This window comes from Atractosteus spatula, chromosome 2 (genome assembly GCF_055471065.1).
Source record: "Atractosteus spatula isolate fAtrSpa1 chromosome 2, fAtrSpa1.hap1, whole genome shotgun sequence".
NCBI lineage: Eukaryota > Metazoa > Chordata > Actinopteri > Semionotiformes > Lepisosteidae > Atractosteus > Atractosteus spatula.
Window position 1 is genome coordinate 11,761,646 of NC_142707.1, and position 16,096 is coordinate 11,777,741.

General features: G+C 38.3%; 1 protein-coding gene across 1 annotated transcript in view; it reads right to left on the reverse strand.

The window, feature by feature from the left end:
* LOC148839247 (biglycan-like) overlaps positions 1-15,858 on the reverse strand; it is a 49,539-nt gene extending 33,681 nt beyond the window's left edge. The window contains exon 1 of the mRNA XM_088930993.1: positions 15,711-15,858. The gene's annotated coding sequence lies outside the window, so the exon portion shown is untranslated. The remainder of the gene's footprint in view (positions 1-15,710) is intronic.
* Between the last annotated feature and the right edge of the window lie 238 nt (positions 15,859-16,096).

Consider the following 16,096-nt stretch of genomic DNA (forward strand, 5'->3'; position numbering starts at 1 on the left):
TGAGGAACTGTTCATTCTCTCGGTGACAGTGGCCGGTGCACATTTCAGGATCTGACACAGACTTTCTCTCTGGTCTTGGGCGCACTCGAGCCGAGAAGATGCTGAACGTGACCCTGGCAAAGCCTGCCTGAGCTGGCCTCGCCGTTCTTCCACTACATGAAGCAATGTTGCATGTAGCGAAGAGGAAGGGTTAAAAATGAAGCTGGGCTACAATGAAAACCTGCAGGAGTGCTGGCATCCAGGACTACTAAAACTAAACAAACTGAATAGTCCTTCTAATTGAGATTGTGTCTGGGGCAACACCAACTACTAAATTTTAAAAGTGCACATAAAATATAGGCAACATTATACTGATCGCAGGTGATGCTCCTGTCTCAGACAGACACAGGCAGGGTGTACTCTTATCTGGTACTCATGTCTTTTGGGTGCGTTTGACCAAAGCGATTTCAGATGTTACTGTTGTAACTGTCGTGCATTCATAGTAAATTGTAAATCAAACATATATTATGTTGGCAGGTCTAAGTGCAGGCAAAAGAATCTATTTTATGAAGCTAACAGAGTTGACTGAGAAAATCTGTTTTATGATGGAGACAGAAATCATTTTAAATTGCAGCTAGTTGCATCAATTTGCAGATACAGCTGACTACATTTCCTAATGCAAAAACTGTTGCAACAGGGCCAATTGCTTTCCCTCATCTTTAGAAGCAGTTTGATTTGCCCCCCCTTTCTGGTGTGAACTCCACTTTTGTGTGGCTTTTACAGATGTTTCACAATTCATAAAAAGAGACCAGGTAAAAAAAAAAACTTTACAAGCATGAATTCAATTTCAGCTGAAACCAGATAATGTTGGCAGCATTATGTTACAATCTACATGACTAATAAATACTTTTTCATGGGAGATGTTTGTCACATCTGCACATATTTAAACCAACCCCTTCTTCTTTTGGAGTAAATCATGTTTGCTAGCTAATTCCAGACATATGGGCTGCACTAAACCACAAGACTTACTAATCAAAGAACGGTCAGGCTTGTGGGGATAAATAGGCGACTGGCATGCCCTTTTAGATTCCCTCCAAAGCCCTTTTCTGGGGCAACTTTGAAAGGAGCTATCCCAGGTAAAACATCCCATTCCATTCTAAAGGCTCTGGTCTCAGCAACTGAGAGGAGAAAACAAGCCACTTAAAGGTGTTATGTCTCAGTTATTCACTGGCTTCCTCTCCATGGTCATTAGTGGGATTCTACAGAATACTGTTATTCTTCATTTGAGATTAGCACATCTTTCCTGACCACAGCAAACTGCTTATTCTGTGTCCCACGCCTTCATTTTCCTGGTTATTTTGGTCTATCAGTGTTATTTCACTACTCTTTCCCTTCTCTATTTTTGCATATGGTGTTAAAATGTGTGTGCATATATTACAAAACTATTAATGCATCATGCAATGCCATTTCAATAAAATACTACAAAGTATGTAGTTATTTCAAAAGCGGTGTAGCTTTACCTTTCAATCTTCCTGCAAAAAAATGTGGGGAATTGTGGTCCTCTTAACCCCATGAGCAAAACACTTACAAATTTACCAACTGTTGCTCATTCCCTAACATGGATTGGCAAAGAAACTTTTCCTAGGTTTTTGTTTCCTTCATTCATTTGACTGGAATTGCCAGCATGAACAGAAAACTCAGCAACCGGCACCAACAGAAAAACAACTCAGAACCAACTAAAGAATAAAATATGAACAAGCAAATGACAGATGAAGTCAGCTTTCCTTTGAACCTGTCTGGAGAGACCTACATACTGTAAGTTCTCACAGGAAAAGGTGTCTGCTTTGCAGACACACTTTCCTATTCATACTGCAGCTTGATATTATTTTTAATTTTCCAGTCAATGATGTGTAGGTCTACATGGGCAGGGCCAATTGAGATCATTCCTGCAAATACACTGCAGTTAAAGATGATGTCATCCAAAAGCTGCCACCCAAACAGCCAGTCTCCTGTTCTGGGTTAACCACATTTCCTCCAGTACCCAATGAGGTACACTGACTACCTGTATTAACCGTTTCAGAGAGAAACACCAAAGGAATCCACAAATCTTCGTCTCTCAACACAAGAGCACATCTGTCATTATTTGAAAGGTGCAGCTACAATAACAGTGATGGCCATCTGGGTGAACTGCATACATACTGTAAGAATCAGACAGTCACATAAATTATGTACTGGGGGATTACTCACAAACTGAGAGGCACCTTTTTCTCAGATTAATGGAAGAAGCAGTTTTTATATCTCATTTTTTGTCATTCCATTACTTATTCAATTCACATCCTGTTATGAATGTGCATAGTTTGACTAATTTCTCAGTTTTCCACATTTTTAGTGGATGGACTGACTTTCCTTCTACCAGTAAAATAGCAGGAGAATTGTTTTGGATGAAAAGTACTTGATAATACCCAAGGTATTACTATAATTGATTCAGGCATACATATTTGTTGGGGCTGTATGTAAAATGGATAAAAGCTTGAAATGAAAGTTAATCCCTTAAAGACTGCATTAATTCACAGCACATGGATCACAATAAATGAGGCTTAACAGTGTTTGACTATCCAATTATCAATTAACATCAATAGATGAACATTTAAACTTTGCAGAGAATACCAATTGCTTTTTAAGAGTCAGTGTATATTTTTAAATCGGAAATCTGCAAGGGTTTAAAATACTTTGGTGAGGTTTTATAGAATGTTAGTAGAAAGCATCATTACTTTTGGTATCATTGTATGGTAGCCTGAGTATTAAGAGTGAAGGGAATTTGGCCAGAATTGTTAACATTGCTAGTAAAAGTAATTGGTTGACCATAGAAACAGGTTAAAGAGCTGTATTTTATCGCAGTTTAAAGGAAAGCTCATCTTATCATTGATGACCCTTCCCACCCTCTTTATTCCCATTCTCAATTGCTACCTTCAGGGAGGTGGTTTAGAAAGGTTGTGGCCAAGAAAAATGTACACAAGAAATCGTCTTTTCCCTGTGTAGTTGTTCCCAGCTAAGTGACTGTTTCCTGCACAGGCAGAGCGAGATGTGTCTATACAGTATGTATTGCTGCATGTCTGGGATTGTTGTTTGTTTTTAATGTGTTTTTATTGTATATTGAATGTTTTTGGTAGTTTTGTATGGTAATGCCAAAGACAAACGTCCACCCTTTTGGATGGACGATAAAAGTTATTATCCTATACTACTACCACCCTCATAGCAGAATAATTGAGGGCAACACAAAAGTATCTTCTAAAATGTGCCGTTTGGCTCCTTTCACGATGCAAGCTCCTCACCGAGCACTGAGTGGACTGCCGCAGCCATGCCACAGGCACTGGAGACTCCTGGCAAACTGCCCCCACTCCCAGTGGAGGTGTACAGGTTAAACGACTCTGGAGCTCAGAAGCAACTGAAAACAAATTTCATGATGCATGGAAAATGGGGAAAAACGTTTGCCTGACAATAAATTATACAGGGTGAAGAAAGTGTTGCAACATGTCGTGGTCTGTTAAAAGTAAACTCTAAAAGAAGAAACATCATATAAATTATGTATACATACAGTAAACAAATGTAGATATGATAAACATACCCCACGTAAACACTGCCTAGTTTTCCAGAAACACCAATTACATGTTCTAACCTCTTCCAAGCACAAGTCACCCATAACGCTACCAATAAAAACAAAATCAAAGAAGCAAAAGATATCAAAATAAAGAGTAAAACATGTATTGCTTGTATTAGCTTGAAAAGGTTACACTTATTTCATTCTGGAACAGGGTAGCTTTTCAAACTTTATTCAAGTTCCAGACTTTTAGTCAAACCTGTTGTACTTCAATAACCAAATATCAAAAGATAAACCAAATGCAATTTTAAAGCTTAATGTTTTAAGAACGCACTGCCTACTACTCCTTCTTAACAACGTGCCCTTTCAGATTGCACCTGTATGTCCAATAGTGTCTAAAGAATAGTTTGCATCCAACAAACCTATCAAAGGCACTGCATTGTATTAAAAACTGTACCTCATGGCAAAATGTTAAATCACATGCTCTGATATACAAAGTGAATGAAACATTCACGAGTGAATGGCTATGGCTTTACATGTGTAAATTGGAATTGATAGGTGGTAAGAGATAATATTCTTCATCCCCATAGTTCCTAGAGATTGCTAGCTCTTCAAATACACCATAACAGTGAAAGCTGTTTCCTGCAAGACATTCATGTACTGCATACATTTAAAGTGGATCAACATGACAGAAAAAGCAGCAGTGACTACAACAGACAGTACAGTAAATGGCTTACAATATAACCAAGCCATGGTAAAGGAGAATGAATAGTTAATATTCTTTAAAATAAAGTAAAATACAACAATTTGGGGAAAAAATAACTTGGTTGTGACCCTGCTGTCTGGCAAAAGCCAGCACAGCAATCGGTCCCTTAAAAATAGCTCCCAAATTATACTGTTCTCTGTGACACTGGTTTTGGCCATGTTTAAGTATGCACAGCCGAGCCCAACACAATTAGACCTCTTCAGCCTGCAAATCCACTCTGAAGGCAAGAAGATCTGAATGGATGGGCACAAGCTCTTTTATGAGTATTAATGATATACTACATGTTGTGGTTAATACAAGAGAAGAAAGGAATAATCATTCCTATCACTGAGACTGACAACACATTACATTTTATTTAAAGCAGGTTTATATAAACAAGTAAAGTGCATGTCACGCTGAAGAAGGTTGATGTTGGGCACCTTCAGAAAATAAAATTACATGTATTTGAATGGAAAATGTTTCTCCAAGAAGAAAGAGATTGCACAAGATTTCATAATCAAGACAATTATTTGCTGCATAACTGTTTAAAGTTTTGAAATTGCTCTGAATTTCTATTTTATAAAATTATTTTGCAACAAATATGCAATTTATGTAGCATATTAACAATGTGCATAAAATATATTTGCATATTTTGGGGTTTTTTATGAATACACAATAATATAGATATATATACACCTCATGAATCAAAAAAGGCATTACTATTTATGTTGGATTTTTGAAAAAAAATGAAATCATTTCTGGGTTTTGGTGTCATTTTGAATCATTGATCAGAACGGTCCATGAATTTGATTTGGTTCTTGTGCAACTGTAAATCATCAGTGAGAGCTGAATGGGTGCTTGTAATGAGGGCATTTAACTGGTTGAATGTCAACAAACTGAAAAGAGTGATGAACCATGTTTACGTCTAGACCACCCTGATAGTTGTCAGCAAGCATGATTCAGATGTACACCAGAATTAGCATATCATCTGGTGCAACACACAAATTGTTGGGGAGATCCAAGTATAATTGTCTGGGCAGGAGTGTCTAGTCACTACAGAAATCCACATGGAGGGATTGATTACAACCTGACTGTATGGTACTATATTTAGTAAGCCCTGGAACCTCGCTTTCTGTCCTCCCTGAGGATTCATCCTGACAGGACAATGCATGTCCTCATACTGCTCATATAACAACTTCTTTGCAAGATAAGAATGTGACAGTTATGTCGTGAATGCCCCTACGCATCAAATTGAATATTTGTAGGATGATCTGTGACAATTTGTGGCATCTAGGGCTCAGAGACCAGTGAACTGGCACTGAAAGGCATGGAACAGAATTCTACAAGACACTATCTGCAATCTGGTGCAAATTAAATGTTGTTTTCAACAGCAGCCACATATACTTCTAGTCTGTAACTTGATAATCAGCATAAGGATTTTTTCGGTTATGTTTCTTCAATAAAATGTCAGTAAACCTGTTTTTTTTTTAATTGTTGCAGTTTCTTTGAATATACAATAGATACATGGGCATTAGCTGCAACTTTGGGGGAAAAAAATATTGGGGAAACTGCATTATTAAGAGTACAAATTAATTTATATACATAATGACACTTATTGGACAAAATAAAATTAAAGGGTACCAGAAAATGAATAAAAAACTAGCCCAATTTGTTTCAGCGACAGCGGTTTTAAAGTTTACGCCTGCATTTCACTCATTTGTGAAGCAGACAGACTGGTATGATCTGTTACCAACGTCTACTGTATTGTGTAGGAGAAAGTCTGCTAAATTTCTCCCTTGAGTAAAAATAAGCGTCCCTGTCAGCCTTTCGGTCCAGTCGTTCTGGTGGCAATCCAAGTTGTTAATGCACAGTCGCAGACGACACCACTGCCAGTGGCTGGCCAGGCCTTCCTTTCCATAAACACTCCGCTTCCTCTCAGGAAATAATAAAGGAATTCTCAAACAGCTCAGCCCCCTTTAGAGTTTGCTGTGTCTCACCTGTCTACCATCCAGTGAGAGGTGAGTTGTGAGTTAAGGTTTTGGACAACATTTTGGAAAACTGCTCACTGTTAGCTGCCAATTCTCTCCCTTTAAAATAAAACATTTTTAAAAATGAGACAGTCTGCCTGGCTACTGTATTTCAACAGTCCTCACAGCCTTATTTTAAAGCCTACAAGGACAATATTTTCTTTTTAATTGGAAGGTTTCACTGAGGACAATTTCCTTCCTTTTTTAGGAGGAAGCTGTACGGTAGGTTGGAGGTTGGAAGGAAACAGACTAACTCTGAAAAGCACAAGGAGGCTACAGACAGAACTAACTCTATAATCTTTGTATCTTGCCACTCTCACAGGTTTAAATGCCTTTGGTCATGTGAAAAGAGCCAAGCAGGCCATGAGAAATAATAGACTGTACAGACAGAGTCACAGCAGAAATTCTCTTCTGAAAGACATCAGCTTCTCCAACACCACTGACACCAGACATTCACACTTTGTGGGTCATACTGAAGCACTCAGGTTACTGTTCTACCAACACCCCTTCCAACATGACCAACCTTGCTTCCCAAGAATTTAGCTGTCCAAGTAGTAACCAGGCTCAGCCATGCTTAAAACATCAAAGATATGAAAACAAATCTGAAAACATAACAAAATCACTATTTTTGGCTGATAGGAAACTAGGAAAAATTGTCACAGCTTGGTACTATATGGCAACTATCTACGTATGTATTTAGCAGGCATACTGTACATCATACAATCACAGGTCTATCTACCAACCAGCAGAAGTCCAGGAGAGAGTTCTGCAGAACTGCATAGCTATCAGTACATCACGTTGAGTAACAATAACAGATGTGTCAAAGTTCCATTTTCAGCCGTGCCAATGGGATTTCATTTTCCACAGAAAGAGTACGGAACAAACGTCCAGTTGTATCCCAACTAGGTATATTATACATACGTACAGTAATATTCTGCCTTACAGGCGATGAGACTTCAACTACAAGGGACACTCAATTATTAAAAACAAAAAACCTAACATTTAAACCATCATCAGCTGTGCTCCCAATCTGTTGTTGGACATCTCACCCCCCCCATTGATAGGAGTTAGGCAGTTTCATGGTACATAACCTTTAACCTACTGTATGTGGAAAATGTTTGTCGCCTCTCATGCAAAAAACGAAACCAGTGGGTGCAAATGCAGTTTAAATCTGAAAGAAAAGCAATAATTGCATGCTATAAACGTAACTGATGATATTCAAACTGCTTCCTTTTCACTCAGATAAATGCTTTCCTAGTCAAAAGAGCAATGTTTAAAGCAGGACTCTGGAGTTTTAAACAAAGCATCAGTCTGAGAAACAGATGGCTCTGGTACTGCTCCCCGTCCTCCTTGTAAGAGTAGCTGTTTTTCATTTATTCTCTGTTTAATTCTTTTAATTAGTGATCCTGTATGTGCTTCCTGCACTTTTTGGATAGTCAGGAATGGTGTAATAATATTTTGTGTACTAATATGTTATTCCACAAAATTCTCCAAACTGGCTTAGCCACTTCATTCAGAGAACGAGTCTGTGCTTTTGTATCACCCAGGGAATAAAAACAAATTAAAAAAAAGATTTCTCACTGGTACTGCCAGAGGACAGGGACTATTATACATGGAAGTCTCTCTTTGCCACCTGTCAACATACTATGTAGCAACCTCCTCAAAACTTTTCCTTCATAGCCACAGACTCATATTATATACATACAGTAGTATATTATATATACTCTTGGTAATATATAGTTTTCATGTAGCATGAAATAAAGAAGATGTATAATTTGATAAGAAATAAGCAATGATTTCACTAATGAGCATTAAGACAACCAATTAACTAGCAATTTAGCAGACTGGCTTCCAAATGGGAAAGAAATGTGATTTTTTTTAGTATATGGAGAAAAAAGGCAAAAATAATGTACCAAGGACAATTCATCAACTGTCTCAATTTTTCCCCATACTGGAGGACCTCAATTGTCTCCTTCATGTGCCCGGATTGGTCAAAGCTGCCACCCTAGTTTCTAGGTACTGAGGAATTCAAATATAGACAGTGAGGAGCATATTTGTGGTTGTCTAGCTGGATGCATGGTTTAATTGCTCTTAACATAGCAATGCACAAGGCACACACTATTAGTCAATAGTGTATTTTAATGTTTTCCTTTGATAACCAGAAAAGAACCATTACTGTAGCACAGTATTTAGTGAAAAAAATGCACCTTTGAGCAAAATTCCCACTAGGAATCCTATTGATGCATTTCAGAAGAGACACACCTGATTACATTTCTCAACACATGTATATTTTAATTCTTAAATCTTTCAAAACTACAGTATGACCTGAAATACTATTTTATAAATCTGACATGTGATATAACTCAGATGGAACCTGGCCAATGGGCATTAATAAACTTTTACACATTAGTAGTCACTTGACCTTTAATGGCTAAGAAATAACTCTGTCTGGACCACTTATGTGTTCAACAACTTTCTGTGTATCATTCCTGTGCTCTGGCCTTTGTAAAGCAAAATAAAGTTTGCAGAGCTTGACAAATTACCATGGAGACCGGAATTTCCCATTCAACTCCACGACCCCACGACCTCCCCCAGGGTCATGACCCTAAAGCTGCCTCATACCTGGAAATATACACTGTGGAGGGAAGCAAAATGGAGCTGGAGTCAGGAGGTCAAGGCTTCAGTAAACACCCACTTGGAAGACAGGAGGGGGGCCTCATACAATATTTCACAGTCCTGTTAGAAAACGTGACATCTGAGACCTTTTCAAAATACTTTCTCTGAGCCAAAGTGAAGGACCGCAAGCAGTGAAGAACTCCTTTACACGATTAGTTCAAAGTCACACAGAAAAGACTAGGAAAGACTAAATGTAAATATTTCATGGACATTTTCACAGCTGTCTTAATTATTATGGCAATTTCATCTTCAGCAGCAATCTGTATCAAGAAAATTAAAAGAAACTGTGAGTGACTGGAAGAAGTCTTTCTTGTTTTTCAGTTAAGTGAATGATCCACAAGTCTAATCTAGCCTTGTCTTTAGAACTCTGAGGAATCATCTTACACAATGTTGATGTGTAGGTTTTTCATTTACATCTACAGCTTTCCCTGTAAAGACATGCCTCTTATTTCTGCTCCTGTCACACATGAAGACTATAAAGAGATGCATAATTATACAAAATCCTATAAAGAACTAATGGTAAATGTATTTGTTAAACACAGTACAAAGGCTTGTGAATACCGCAAATACTGCATGAAATTTTGTTAGGCGCAAATATTTTATTAATTCAAGTTTAAAACAAACAATCATTGTCTGCCTGATAGTACTTTCTGATAAAGGATTACTTTTATCAATTTCCTTCTGCTTAAAAATGAAACATGAATGTAATATCCAGTCTAGATTAGCCTCTTTTACAGTAAATACAAGAAAATAGACCAAAACATAAAATGCTCAAATCTGTCTTAATCCCAGATGACATGCTCAAGGGTTCACAGTGTTAGTGACAGGTTAAGACTTTTCAGCCTCACAGTACCCATTCAATATTTTCTTTACTCAAGTTAATTAGGTCACGGCTAAAGAATTATACTTTATACTTTCTATACTTCTGTCATGGGGATCAAGGCGAAGAGTTCTCTTCATTATTGTATGTACTATAGCTTATAGCTATATTGATACAAGTAACGGGTCTTATGTTAGTAGCAGCTATTTTAGTTTTCAGCTTGTGCCATATGGTACACCATATTAAAAAAAAACAATGTTGCAACATTATGAGGTTTTATGCCGACATCACAACAATATACAATATATATACTCACACTTTTTTAGGGATCTTATGAGCTGATAGTAACGCAGTTCTATTAATTTATTCTCTACTGGTTCATTCTAGCAAATCTATGGGAACACGTACCATCAGTATAGTATAGGGTCTAGTATAGGGTCTAGTATACCTCAGAATGACCTCTTTTGTTTCTTGACTTAAAGACGCTAATTTGCTTTCCAAAAGGGTCTAGCATAAACGTCGCAAACGCTAGTATACTGGAGGGCAGGTATTTCAAAATGAACTCTGATGCTGTGAGTATCTCTTAGTGTATCCGAACAGAACTCAACCCTGTTTCCTTGAACATCACAGTGTATGATGGATTTAATTCCAGTGCAGCTGCAGGCCACCAGTGCTGATCTGCTTGCTTGTTTAGACTTGTTTCTTCAATCAGTCCTGTACATCATGAATACTCTGCTTCAGGGGTTCTGTGTCCAAGTGGCTGTTGGCAGTGACCAATGAGGTCATTCTTAAACTAAAAAATTGGTACAGTCTTGACAGCCCATTTGAACTTTTAAGAAGTGAATGTAAAACTAAAAATAGGACCCAACAGAAATCCAATCACTGCCGATTAAGCACTTGGCAATAAAGCAACCAGCAGACACAGTGGTCCCTTAAACCAGGGCTGTGGACAACTGAATACAGAACATGTATGCTTGGGTGTGCAGAATGGCCTGTTCTTAAAACATACTGTAAGACATGTTAAAACATGTGAATATCACTGGGGATCTTATAGTTTATGTTAAAGTCTATCACTACAGAAGAATCTATTTTATCCTTACTGTATGAGAAAAAAATCTGAACAATAATTTTGGTTGACATTAAATAAATACAGGCTATCATTGGAGTATCAGGAGTTTGAATTCTTTAGAAAACAAATGTCCTGTCTATGAAATGGACAAGAAAAAGACAATGAGTCTACTGCGGGATGAATTGCTGCTCAGGGGCCACAGGTTCCCTCCCAGAAGCAGGTTATTGTAACACGGCAAGATTAAGATCAAATGCAAACTGTGCCCCCAAGTTTGATGACTCCAGTCCCACCTTCATATAGTTTCTACTTCGGAGCTGCTATTTAACCAGGATCGCTGCTACAGCCCCATTGCTGGCGTGGTTGATAGGAAGAGAAATTCATGTACTAACTCAAATTTCTCACATTGCAATCTGCACTGTCAAAAAGCAGAATGATTCTGACAGAGGGAAGACTGATTGGCAAAACCTTGAAGATGAAGGAAAACTAGCTGCAGGGATGCTGACAAACAGTAGGCTGAAGAACCTTCACACTCTACTCAGCAGAGATCCTGCTGTAGAAGCACACACTCCACTGTCCGAGAGCCACTGGGAGCTCTCCAATATAATAGACTAGAAGCACCGCCTAACTTTCTGACCCATCTAGAGAGTCCCAGGGACCTCCAGGCTATTAACGTTCTAGAGATCCAAGCATCTCCAGAATGAAGTCTGAGGCAGCTCCTGACCCACGTAGTGACTCATAAGGAGACTCCCAGGGATCACCAGGCTGTTAAGATGTATCGGCTAATTACTGTACTTTCCCCTGCTGTGTGGAACTTTAACATCATCTCTTGCCACATGTCATCCGACGTTCAATCTTCCCTCTAATACACTGTATTACAGCTTGCTCCACCACCCTAAACCAAGATCAAGATGAGATGACAACCCATACAGAGTGCCAACCTTTAATGTACTGTATTTACATGTGCAGTTGACACAGAAGAAAAACTTTTGCCAGGTTTAAAAGAGCAGTTCTTAGCATCTGTGTTACCCTGTTATATGATCTTACTGTACATACTGCTTACAGTATCTTTCATCCTGTTACAGGATACTCCTGCATTTCTGCATAGATGCTTGTTGTACTACAAAGTCCAGAAATAATTAGAGGCTCCACTGAAGGCCACCTATTCTTGTTTTCATTAGGCTGCTTAGTTGATCTAATTCACTGCTGAATTGGACCAATTTAAACTTCTCCATTAACTATTGATAATTTGTGGAGACCTGCAGAACATTCTGGGTGAGGGTCTCTAAGGGATGAAGCAGAGGACCTTTGCTTTAGACCAGAGATCAGTAAAGTGGATGGAACTGCACGGGTCTAAAAAACAAATGTTTTGTTAATGGGGTAGAGAGCATTTTGCAAGGCTAACACATATCCTCTGGTATGATTCACTTCAGTCAGCTATGAGGTTTTGCATGCAACCGCAACAGAGAATTATGCAGAAAAAAAGACAGAAGAGGAAATTGCAGAACAGTACAAACAATATACTGTTCACTACAGCTTGAGTAAGGTACTCTGGGCGATGCAAAAAATGCATTTCAAAACTGACCAGCCGAATTTTTTTTGTGGAAGCAGTCTTTGCTTTAGTCTACAGGAGACAAAAGGCTTTGAAGGAAATGAACAGTGCACTGGCATTTATCTTCCCAAATTATGCACCTCTATTAAAGATTCCTTCCTCCGTTTTTCTCTTTTACTTTTTAAGGTATGCTGCTCCCCAGGCTATCAAACCATAGGGTGGCTCCATCCGTGAATTTCAGTCAAATTACCAGTGTATAGTTATAATTTGGTGACTTGTCCTGAAGCTAGCAATTTGGCATTCCACCCCTGGCCACTTCAGTTGGATGTGGTGTCCACAGAAAAAAAGCAATAAGGAGAAATAATCCGGCCAAGTTTCATTTATAGCCTTGTCTAAGTATTTTCGGGTTTCATTCCCTCTGAAGTGACTTTTATGCATATGTAGATTTATTTTATTTAAGTCTTTTCAGAGACATACTAGCACAGCACGAACTGTAATTAACTGCTTGAATTCTGAGATTTCAATTGTATCTGCTCTAATTACTGTCCCTACAGCTTCTACAATGTAAAGCGAATTTTTAAGTCAAGACAAACTTGTAACTTTGTTACTCCTTGATTGTGGTTGCCTGCTGCATCCCGTCTCCACACACTAGGCATCTTCCTAAAATGTACAAATACGCCCACATAAAATATGTAGGTAAACGTATATTTCGGAATAATTTAGACACAATCACCCAACTTAAACATTTCTTTGACGTGACAGCAATGAAAGAACAGCACTAAAAGAAGATTCAGCACCCCTTATATTCTGCAAAACGTTGTAATTGGAGTTTTCCGACAGGCAACAGTACAAAGAGTTGATGCAGAATGCTCAGCACGGTTGTAAACCACCGCTAGGAGGCAGAAGGTCTCCGGTGCCTCTTTACACTCCATACGCTTTACAGAAAATGCCTAACGCGCAACCCTCGCCCCGTCTTAATTCGTTTACGAAATTACTGATTGAAAATAGAAAACAAAATGCGCCTCCCAGTTTTAAATTTGTTGTTCTCTTTTCTGCCTGTGACATTTGACAGGTTCGGAAAGAGCACAAACAAGCAGAGGAGCATGAGAACGCCATAGACAATCCAACATATTTGGTACCTTCAAGATGAACGTGGACTGATAAATGTATCTTTTAAGAGAGACTCATCCACTTTTATGAATATAAAAGTTACAACGCTTGATAATTACTGAAATACCGAAATAAAAAGAATAAAAACAAGCGGAAATCCTAGTGTCATAACCGTTTATCATAATTACTCTGGTCTGAAAGTAAAGGTTGGCCCGTTTTGTGCAATAAGAATTGTCAATCATTAATATTTTATGGAAACCTCATAACTATTGACATCTTCCAGAAGACTGACAGGTGGAGTAATTCAAAGTCAGCCGTACCTGTACATCACTCCTGCAGTGTCACCAGGTAATGTCTGCCTGTTAGACCTAAAGTATCACATACCGTACTGTAGCATGAAATGTAATAGCTATTTCATAAACACCGAATATCTTCTACTGCGTATGTAATACATTTGAATGCCAAGAGCTACAAAGTTCGTTGACATCATACGGTATATTATGTTAAATACATCAGAAAAAAACTGTTTACAGTCAATTATCAAAAACAACTGCTGATTAAGATTGTATTTCAACGTTATTGCTTTTAAGATTCTAAATAAATATCTTTCCAGGTCGCTTATAATCTTTACAAACCGCATCTTAAATTCAAACCATGTTTAACCAACCGCAAAATGGCATTTTAATAACCAACATATTCGACCCCTAACCCACATCGCAGCGACAACGAGCCGCGCCCTCCTCTCCATTCCTTCACTCACTCTCTCCCTCTTAGCAGGACACCTAAACTTTTGCCGTTTACAACGCACTTAAAAGCTAATTCACCCAGAAAGGCATTTTGCAAATGTCTTGTTGATCATACCGGTAAATGTTTTCACAGGGGTCAGATTATGCACCAAAATGAATTGATAACTGTACTTTATCGTGCGGTTTGGAAAGAGCTCATTGGAACTCAAATTCATATTAATCCTACAAGAAAGCCAACAAGATGAGCAAACACCCCCTAAAACGGCGGAGACGGCAGAAACGGGAAAAAAACATTACACAAAGTGTACTTTTAAAAACGCTTTTCTATTAAAACTGAAACGATACCGATATGTATTTAAAGCAGAATACTTAAGATATCCAACAGCAGGGTACGGAAACTACCCGAGTCGTAGATTTAATTTAGCAAAGAGTTTGAAGATGTGCGGACAACAGGGCGCACAGCTCATCATCTAGACGAGTTCCGAGGCATGAAGAAATTCTCCACATTTACGCGCCGAATGAACTGAACATGTTACCCCCAAAATAAGAGTTACACGACTTAATTTCAATGAATGTTTTTTAAAACCAGGGTGAAACTTTTTTATTGAGGTGTGTGGTTGTTTTTATTCATTTTCACCGCTTTGAATGTTGTTTTTCTTCGTTTTTTTAAAAATGTTTATTTTGGCTCCTTTACATTTTAGCAGCTGCTCTCCCTCGTCAAGTACAGTACCAAGCCCCTTGACCAAGTAAGAATTTCGCCTCAATCATCTTACCTGGCTACATAAACTTTAGCTTAATAGTGTTCGCATCTGTCTTTGTGGCTCCAGAAAACTGCTATTTGTAAATAAGTAGATTTTGCTTATTTGACCAATATAACGTTATAGATCCCACTTAACTGTAAGCAAAGCTTCCAATATAGATGCAGTTGTATTATTTGGACCACTAAAGAAAAAAAAACTTTTTATAAAACATTAACAAATCCATTGTGTTGTGTCAGAATTCTCGACAAGCAAAAGGCAACAGGCGTCAGTCAGCACTCCCGTTTCCGTTACTTCAGTCACTTACAGAGCAGGTAAATTAAACCCGAAATTCACCTTAGCACAATTCACGCAGGTTTCTGTGGTTGTGGGAAACTCTGAACTCAGACCCCAGTTCTATAACTCAAAAAGCCACAACTAATGTTGGTTCGCCTTAAATATAGCCTACAGTCAAGGGTATGGATAAGCATCTTTAGGAAATGAAAACATTAGAAACCACATAGACTACATTTACATTGTCATATACAGTACTGTACAGCAAGCGAAACAGTGTGGGGTTCTTTATGTATTATTTCTCTAACTAGTTCTGAAATGGCATTCATTGATTAAAAAGGAGAGACACAGCTAACCTACCTTTTAAATAAATGAAGAAATCGATTTTCCAAATCTGGACGCCAAACAACTTTTTTTTTTCTTTTAAAATGTTTGGTTCCTTTATTGTCCCGAGATCTGTGATCCCAACCCTGGTGTTGTTGGTCTGTCCGCAGACTAGAAGCAGTGAACTTATTTTACAACCACGGAAATAAACCGGAGTCGTGCCCAAACTGCAGAACCAGCCCCCTTTTTTTTGTAAAAGTAAGCCGAGGCAGAGAAAGACGAGGGTGTACAGCAAAGATGCAAGGAGACGACGTGACCCCAGACAAACTTTCAATTGCACACGTGTGTCAAAGTCTATAGAACACCCTGAATTTTGGCTACATATTTGCTAATCATTTGCATATTTACATTAAAGGATTTAG